General features: G+C 33.0%; 1 long non-coding RNA gene across 1 annotated transcript; it reads left to right on the top strand.

Moving 5' to 3' along the window:
• The first annotated feature begins 3,487 nt into the window (after positions 1 to 3,487).
• LOC110691379 lies at positions 3,488 to 7,846 on the top strand. The gene is made up of 4 exons (XR_002505287.1): positions 3,488 to 3,857; positions 5,709 to 5,802; positions 5,890 to 6,013; positions 7,323 to 7,846. It is a non-coding gene; the product is annotated as an uncharacterized LOC110691379 (long non-coding RNA).
• Positions 7,847 to 9,643: the final 1,797 nt, after the last annotated feature.

The raw sequence follows: 9,643 nt of genomic DNA, 5'->3' as shown, positions 1-9,643 counted from the left end.
AGAGGAGACACCTTACTAGCATAGAATATTCAATCTGCGTCTCCATTCGATTAGGTTTCCAATAAAAATGAGATACGTACATTTTCTAATAATGTTTCCTAGCCTATTGAGCTTTGTATTTCTTAATTAGGCGTGATAAAAAGGAGAAGAGTGATAAAGAGCTTTGCATTTTTCTTAATTAGGTGAAACATAACTTTTGTATGATTAATTTAGGTTAACTATTACTTATAAACAAGTTAAAGCACAAAAAACAAAGATAATTGCTCCAAATAAGGCTAACATTTTCTATTCCCTTCCCTATCCGTGTGATCTTGAAAGTGACCATTTGATATAGGTGTTGGATTTTGCTTGTAGGTAATTTAATTCTACGAGGATTATGATCCGATTTGCATGACGATTATTTTGACTTATATTTATATTTCTTTATATCAATTTATTATCCATACAAATGGCGTGTTTTTCTTAGGTCGGTTAAATTATAAAGCGGTGATGTTTACTTGCATAGATATTTATATTTATTTAATCATATTCCATGCTACACAACAACACAAGACACTATATTTGTCGAGTAATAGTGATTAACTTGGGTGAAATAATGATATTGAGTAAGATCATATTTCAATTAATATATTTGAAATTGTACCATATCATGCTACATCTAAATGGTCAAGAATAATTAAATATGAAAGAAAGTTTATAATTAAGTGAGTTGTTTCACCGGATAGTTTTCAAATGGCTATAATAAAATTGTGGTCATTGTAACTGAATGAATCTCAACCCTCCATTTAATAAAATTTGTCATATCCATCTATTTAGTTGACTTTAAAATAAATTAAACCTTATTAAAAAAAAAACAATCAAATGAGATCAAAACAATTTTCAACGATAAAACTTAATGTGATTTATCCTACTTGATGTTTTCAATTTTTTAAATCTTTAATGTCATATGATTGGTTTCTTAAGATGTGAAATTTAAAGGCAAGTCTCACAATAATTTATCTTCTTCTCAAATTTTATCCTTCCTTTCTCTGGTTTCTTTGATGGAGGATAGATGAATCATTTTTTTGATAAATATGATGCAAAAATTATGAGCTTAGTAATACACACTCCGTTTTGTCCTAGAATAAACTATTACTCCATCCGTCCCTTTATTTTTGCCCCATTGCCATTTTTTGGGTTAAATTTTAAAAATTTTGACCATAAATTTCCGTTAATTTATAAAAGATTATATAGTCATGAGTGGTCTTGTTAGATTCGTCTCATTGTATATTTTATTAATATCACGTTTTTGTAATTTTTACGTGTATGGAAATAAAGATATAGACGTTTTAAGATACGTCTTAAAGACCGTGCATAGTCAAATGGAGCAAAGAAATAGGGACAGAGGGAGTATCACATGTTAGCTTTTAATGGAGATTGGATAATCCATTAAACTTATAATTTGCAAGTATTTTCCTCAATGGAAAAGTTCAATTTAATCATTTAAAAACTGAAAAACTATTTTGGTTTTTTTTTAATCATTATGAAGAAAGCTGTTTAAAAAAAAAAAAACAATCAAAGTCAATTGGATGAATGGAGAAGATTAATCCCTAAAAATATAGGGTTAAGATTAAAAATAATTATAATAGCTACAATTTATTGTAGCCATTGAATAGTCTTCCAGTTTCACCTAAGTAGCACTAGTAGAAAATAAGTGATGGGAAGCTGTAGGCGTCGCTCGAAGTGCGCCTACTTTAAAAGCATGTGGTGAATATGCTTGGCACTCATAGGAAGTGGGAATTGACACAATACGATTAGGGACAAATAAAGTAGGGAGCCGCCAACAAGTTTTTAAGGAACTTGTAAACCGTTCACGGATCATAAAAGGCAACCACGATAAGGGACAACGAAGGCAACAACGATTGACCCGTGAAGGTTACACCCCATTCATAATCCATGAGATTACTAACTCCATATGGTTCGGAACCACGAAAGGAGGATCAGGGATGATGGTACGAAGTGAGTCATGGAGTTACATTCGTCCGTATTGGCCTCTACTCGATTCTTATAGTGAAAAGTGATTCCTGCGATCTCAAAGGCATACAAATAAAATATTCAATTCGCTCCAAACTATTATTAGGCTAAATTGGTTTAATATTAATGCAACACATAATTCTAAAACATTAGTGATCACTTGAATTAATAACAAGATTAAAAAGGAACCTAAACCGGTTGTCCAAATTATCTTATTAGGCGTGATTTTCAATTACATATTCCCTTTAAACATGCAATATAGTGATCAATAAATAATAATAGAATAAACATTAATATTGAAAGCAATTTAACAATAATTATTAGTCAAATCAAATATAAAATAACCTAATCATGATACTAGCAATATAAAAATAAAAATAAGAGTAATTAAGTGATTAATTACTCACTTTCCGCGTTTCATTGAATTGCTACATCATGAATAAACTGTTAGTAACTTCAATAAAAAATATAAAGTAAATGGAAATTAAATTAAATTAAAAGTAGAGTTGAATTGGTCCAAACCCTCAGTTATTTGTACCTTTCATGCCTTGGTTTAAGGACGGAACCTTGGGTTAAGTATAGACTCCTTGGAGTGCTTAGGGGAATTGTTATGGAAGAATAAGGAGGCTAGAAATTAGGTTAAAGAGGGAGAAGAGAATGATTTTTGGTGTCAGGTGAGAGAGAATGATTATTGCTGCCCCGAACTGCAGAAAGGGGGGTCCTATTTATAGGGAAAATGAGCATATAACTACAAGAAAAAGGGGAATTAGCAACTGATTTTTGCGACTACCATAATAATCAGTCGCAAAAATTATTTTTGCGACTGAAAAAGACTAGTAGTCGCAAATTTTGCAACCGATATTGCGGTAGTAGCTATGAAGTCGCTAACTAGCAACTGATTTTTGCAACTAACTTAATAATCAGTCGCAAAAATAATTTTTGCAACTGAAAAAAACGAACAGTCGCAATTTTTGCAACCTATTTTTGTAATAGTTGCTATGCAGTCGCTAATTTGCGACACTCTTATAATAATTTGCGACTTAATTATAGTTGCTAAGGTTAATTATTTTGAAACCATTTTTGTAAAAAAATTTGCAATTACTACCGCAACTAACATAGTAATTGTTACCATTGTTTATGAAATTTAATAGTAACTAGGGATTCTTACGCGCGCGATGCGCGCTGATGGCTAGCCGTTTAAGGAGAATTATTACTGTTGGTCTTTATGCCTAATGCATATTTGCATGATATTTTATTATATCTATTTGCATAGTAATTTTTAAGTACGAATTAAAAAAATAAAAAGTCTAAAAAATGCTTTGAATATTGAAATAAATACAAATAATTTAATCAATTTTGGTGATTCAAGAGACATAAAGGCCTTGTAAAAAAAAGAGACATAAAGGCTTTTGAATTCAATGGGGTAAATATGTAAAAGAACATTTTTAGGGATATAAATATCCATGCGCTATTCATAAGAGTATTGTTTCACTTTTTATAAGGTAGGGAAAAAGAAATACAAAAAAACACAATAACTTGTTGCTGCCAAAAAAAAACAAGAACTATCATACCTACACTACATTCTCTTCTTGACTTCTTCATTCCTCAAAAAACATATCAAATTTACCCTAATAAAATCGTTTGAAAATATCAAATTTCCCCAATTTTGTGCGCTGAATCTCTACAACCTCTTTCAATATTAATCTCGAATCTTTGTTTGAAGAACCCCAAACATTGAATTTGTTGCCCTTTTGCTGAACTTGCCCTTAAAATTTGCTTAATTCTTCAAGTTTTTTGTGAATTTCAATCGACCCATACAATTTGCCGAATTTCCTCATCCTTAGGTAAGGTTTTTCTCACTAATTTTTTAGTTTTGCTGATTTCCCCTTTTAATTTTGCATAATATGTATCTGCTTTGCTATAATCCATACGATTTATTGAATGTTTTGGGTTTTGTCAATTTCTCATTACTACATGTTTAATTATTTCGTCAATTTCGATTTGGTTTTGCCTAATCAATCGACTATTTTTTCTATTTAATCTATAAGTGAAGCTATAATTCCATTATATGTTATCTGTATGTAAGAACACTTGAAGAACTCCCTGTCAAAAAGAAATAGGCCGAGAAAAACACTTTAATTAGGTATCTTGTTTAATTTATGAGTTATTGATTAATGTATTTGATTGTTTATAATGAGTGCTAAGTAATATATGCCCTGCTTCTATATGTTTCAGATTTTTTTAAAAATCTGATAGTTTTAGGCTTTTGATTTTCACTGCTTTAAATTACCTTGATGTTATATGGGTAATTTGTTTGATTTTATAATGTTAGAATCTTTCTGGCTTGGTGTTTTAAAGTTTTTTGTAGTGATGAAATTGAACTGTAAGCAGTTATAATATACCTGTACAAAATCTGTTCATATAATTCAATTAATGTGTCTAATAAACTTGTATCCAAGGTCTAAGGCTTAGTTGTTGGGGTGGGGGTTTTAGATGACTGAAAAACTGAATAGGCTACAGCTATGTGAGCAAAATGTATAAAAAAAAGCTAAGAATTTATATAAACCTTCAAGGAAAACAATTCTTGCGCTTAGAACATGTTTATAAGATTTTCCAGTTGTACCACTTGACAAAGACTGAATTAAAACCCTATAAAATATTTTTAGTTAATTTTTATAATATTTTTCCTTAACACTAGATATCCAATTCTAACTATTGCAACTGGAATCGCCTCAAAATTCGAATCCAATTGGTGCAGTTTATTCTTGCTATCTGACCCACGTGTAGAACTCGAAAACTGACTTTTAGATATATCCTTGTATATGAAGCACCTGGAATTTATGGCTTATCTTTTGTTAATTGGTATAATTTTGTAGAACCCTCAAAAAGTGAACCTTAGAGGGACCTAAGATATAATCTACTTCTAAGCAACACAATCTTACTAACTTCACTTATCCATCTCATATGCAGCTGCATATTTTGATGTATGTAGTTTCCACTGGTCTGAAATTTTGTTCTCTGATTTGGTAAAACATATTGAGTTGTATCTATATCATAGTTTTGTTGTGCTTGTTTCACTATAAGCATATGCAAATCATGGATATCATACACAGATGCATTAAGTTTAGATGTATACTATATATAACAATTATTGTTTCATTTTTTGTTTCGATTAAGTTTCTTTTTTGGTTTCTCTCTATTTATGTTGTCCCACCTGATGAAGATTGAACACTTCTTTTTTTAATGTTTCAAAAATAACGAAAAAGGATTGTGTATACAATATATGACTTCATTTAAGCTACTTTGAATTATAATTATCTGATAATTGTATCTATTATATGTTTAATTTAGTATATGTAGTTGTGCGCAGCATAAATTAGTTGTACTGGGCATATCAAGGTAGGAGCTCTTGCATGTGCATATTGATGATGAATTACCAGAACATGAATAATATGAAACGATATCTAGAATACGCTTTCCTTAACAGGTGTATGATTCATATAGAGAAGTAGCAAACATATAGAGGAGTGTAAACTAGACCTCAATACTCAAATCATTGTCTGCCTACTCTTTAATCAAAACTCAAATCATTAGGCACTAGGGTGAGTGTAGCTCACTACTCTTTAATCAAAATTCAAATCATTGCCTGCCTACTCTCTCACCTCTCTTTGATTATATATTACAATTCCCAAAAGTGATTTTCCAGGATCGTCTTGCTCCACTAAGGTGTGTTGCGGGTTGTTGTTGTGTCTTGCTGGGGTTGGTAGCTACTGCACCTGATGGGTTATGGTGGGTTATATTCATTTATGTACTATATTTTTTATTTTAGTAGCTTATTATCATTTTTATGCTTGTTCTTAATCTTTCTTGCATCAGGTTTGTTGACTATACTGTTAGCGGAAATATCTTGAAATCTTGGAAGGCACACTACAACCATCCATACATGAATTGGGCCGAGGTGCCACTTATGGTTAGGGATCATTGGTTAACTAAGTTTTAGGTATGTTTATAATTTGAGACATTTTCTTGTACTCGTTGCTCTTAAACTAGTGAAGCTATATGTTTGAATATTAGCTTTGAGTCTCTAATTTTTTGTGGAAAGCATGGCCAAAGCTCTGTGGAAAGCATTTCATATTTGAGCGGAGTTCCATTTCCTATGTCCCGAGATAATTAGATCACTGACCTCTTAAAAGTGCATCCATTATCTGTTGTTACGTTAATCTATTGGTTGGATAATTTAATTTGTTATGTTTTATTTAGCAAGTTTTATCTGGATGATACAATCCTGTCACTGGAATCAGATTTTCAAGCATGAGTAATCAAATATTCTTGATGCAACAGAGGCACTCTGAAATCTAGAGGCACTCTGAAATTACATAGACATTATCTATGCGTTCATGTAACGAACTAGAGTTACTAGACTATCTTACTCACCAGAAAATAAGACAACAAGCAATAAAGATGCAAACTTTAAAGAAATTAGAAACTTAGGGAGAAGTGATGTGTTTCGTTGAAGCAGAAACTCATACTATAGGGTGACTTCAGGCCACCAGTCTCTAAGGCATTGACTTGGTGGGTTGCTGTCACTTGTTGTGCTGCTGTGACTTTGTGGGCTGCTGTCACTTGGTGTGATGTGATGTGTTACTGCTTCTTTGTTCATTTTTCCCCTCCTTTATGTGATCGGCCTACATGGCATTATGCTCTGTTATTAGACAGTACTTATAGCGTCTCTAAACTATCCTTTATTCTGTAATGAACTACTACTATTTTAACTCGATTTCTTACAACTAAAGAAAGAGCAAAAAAAATAACAGTAAAGAAAATGAGGGAAGATTGGCTGGTTTTCGTAATATAAATCAGAAATATCAGTAGAAAATAAGGGAAGTCGGATTGCTTTTTGTAAAATAAACCAGATGAACAGTAAAAGATACAATTACCACATAATACCTAACTAAGCCAATCCCTACTCCCCCTTTTTATATGTACATAACTCATTACTTTCAGCAAAAAAGTTAATGTTTGAGATATTATAGATTGTTTATTTGTTTGTGTGTTTGAGTTGGAGGATGAGAAAAATTGGCCAGCGTTAATCAAATGATTAATGTGGTATGACATGATGTGGATCGAAGCAGGTTTTGAAGCCATACCCTATTGGAGGGAATTGTTCAATTTACAAAGGAGACTTTACCGAAATTTTTACTAATAATTGATAACATTAGTATTATTATAAGTGTTTCATTTTTTATATGCTTTAGGTCTTTTAAGTTTTAACAATTGAGACCATAGTTTTAATACATTTCTTAATGCAGATTAGCTCAGACAAAGTCTACTTAGAGGTTGTAGGTGGGCAAAAGAAAGGAAAGGTTTACGGTTTAGGGAGCGCTTCACAAATGTACTTCAAGAACGACCCTACTTTTCACCCTACTACATCATCTTCCATTCCTCCCATGATTTCTCAACTAAGCTCTCAAGTTGAAGAATTAAAGAAGATAGTGGAAGAAAACCATGACAAGGCAGAAGAAAGCAAAAAATGGCGGCATAAAGCTTATATGCCAAGGAAATTGCTGAAAGTCATGTGATAGAAAAGGCAAAATGGAAGAAGGAAAAAATGGCTATGCACAAAAATTGAAGGATATGAAAACACTTGTCTAACATTATTGTCCTACTAAGCCTCCTATGCCTACTGTCACCTCATCTCATGATACAACTATGTGATTTTTATTTTCTTGGTGATTTTTTGAAATAATTAGTCATATGGTTTAGACTATCTTTTTTGATACGTAGTTAATGTTTTGGATATTTGAATAAAATTGACATTTTGGTTATCTGAATTTATGCTTTGGGGTTTTTATTTTATTTATATATTTATTTATTGTGATTGATATTTGTTGTCGCTAAACTATGGTCTCCAAATCGCAAAAAATTTAGCGACTGCAGATTTATTTTAGAGACTAATTGGTTAATTGCAAAATAATTGGTCTCATTGTCTCTAACCCGACACAAAAAATTAGTCTCATAGTCGCTAATCCGTCGCAAAATAAATTAATCATCGTAGTTGCAAAAGTTCAGTCTTGTAGTCGCAAAATTTCAGTCTAGTAGTCGCTAATCCGTCACAAAATATTGGTCTCTGTAGTCTTTAAACCTTGGTATCCGTAGTCGTTAATTCGCAGCATATGTTTTACGACACAGTGATTTAGTTGCTAAAATTTTAAAGTTAGTCACTAAATGTTAGTTGCAAAGTCGTTGCAAATCTGTCGCTAAATTTGCGACTATCAAAAAATTAGTCGCAAAAATGGATTTGCGACAAGGTCTTTAGTGACAAACCAAAGTAGTTGCAAATCCGTCGCAAATCCATTTTTGCGACGGATTTGCGACTACTTTGACCGTTGCTAATTCACCTTTTTCTTGTAGTGATAGGGAACACGCGGAACCCTAAAAAGATAAAAACCCTAAAAAATAATACCGTGTCACGGCAAAGAGCACCGTGACACGGTGACAGACACCGTCAGACGGGGGAAGATTCCGTGACACGGGAAATAATTAAGTTACGGGAAGTGAAAACGCATTTAGGGATTACGCGGAGAAAACACGGATCAATCCCGTGGCACGGGATGTGCACCGTGACACGGGAAGAAATGCCGTGACACGGCATTTTCCACCGTGGCACAGTGCAGTATGCCGTGTCACGGTGTAAAAAGTACGCGGAAATTACATGGAATATCCCCGTGTCACGGAGTGGGCACCGTGACACGGGAAATTGCACCATGACACGGTGCAAAATCCCGTGACACGGGAGAAAATTGTGCAGAATTACAAAAATGGGCACCGTGTCACGGAAATAAGTCCCGTGACACGTCAGCTTTTGCCGCGTCGCGGCATTTTTGCTGCTGCGCGGTAATTTCAGTTTTTTACCCATTTTTAAATAATCATAACTATTGATCCGTAACTCGGAATAAGGCATATAATATATCATTGGAAAGCTTATCAAGTCTAATTTCCAACCCAATTGTAATCATGTTAAAATAATATGTAGATTTTAAGATATGGTCGTTTTAGTGGAAGGGTGTCGGTTTTAGGCCGAGTTTAGTGTTTTGCTCATATCTTTTTCGTTATAGCTCGGAATTGGGATTATGATATATGGTTGGAAAGCTTATTTAAAGGCCTATATAAAAAAATAATAATTGGATCAAAATTTATATCCATAAAATCAGTTTCTCTCAGTTTTGCGATATGGACACGAAAAGTGGAAAATAGGTTATGGTTTAGGGAAATGAGCTAGAAATTGGATTGGTTCATGAAATATATTGGATAGAACATGGATTTAAGCACTCCAAAGATTAAATACTCAACTCGACCAATAATGGCGGTGAAAGGTGTTCATCAACGGGTTTCGTTTTGGGGAGACATTTTTAGGTGTCTACAGAAGCCCCCACTTTGACTGAATTTTTAGAAACGCCAGTTTCGAAAACGATAGTCAAAGTAGCCGATAGGGACGGAGAATTATTTAATACGTTCTGCGATCTTAAATCATTCTGTATACGCCGATACCTGCAGAAAAATGTTAGTTCTACAGATAAAAGAGTAAAGGGATAGAATGCTTATCTAACACCAGTGTATCGGTGGAAAATGA

This window comes from Chenopodium quinoa, unplaced genomic scaffold (genome assembly GCF_001683475.1).
Source record: "Chenopodium quinoa cultivar QQ74 unplaced genomic scaffold, ASM168347v1, whole genome shotgun sequence".
In the NCBI taxonomy this organism is placed as follows: Eukaryota; Viridiplantae; Streptophyta; class Magnoliopsida; order Caryophyllales; family Amaranthaceae; genus Chenopodium; species Chenopodium quinoa.
Note: the sequence above shows the minus strand (reverse complement) of the source record. Positions and strands in the feature narration are given on the sequence as shown.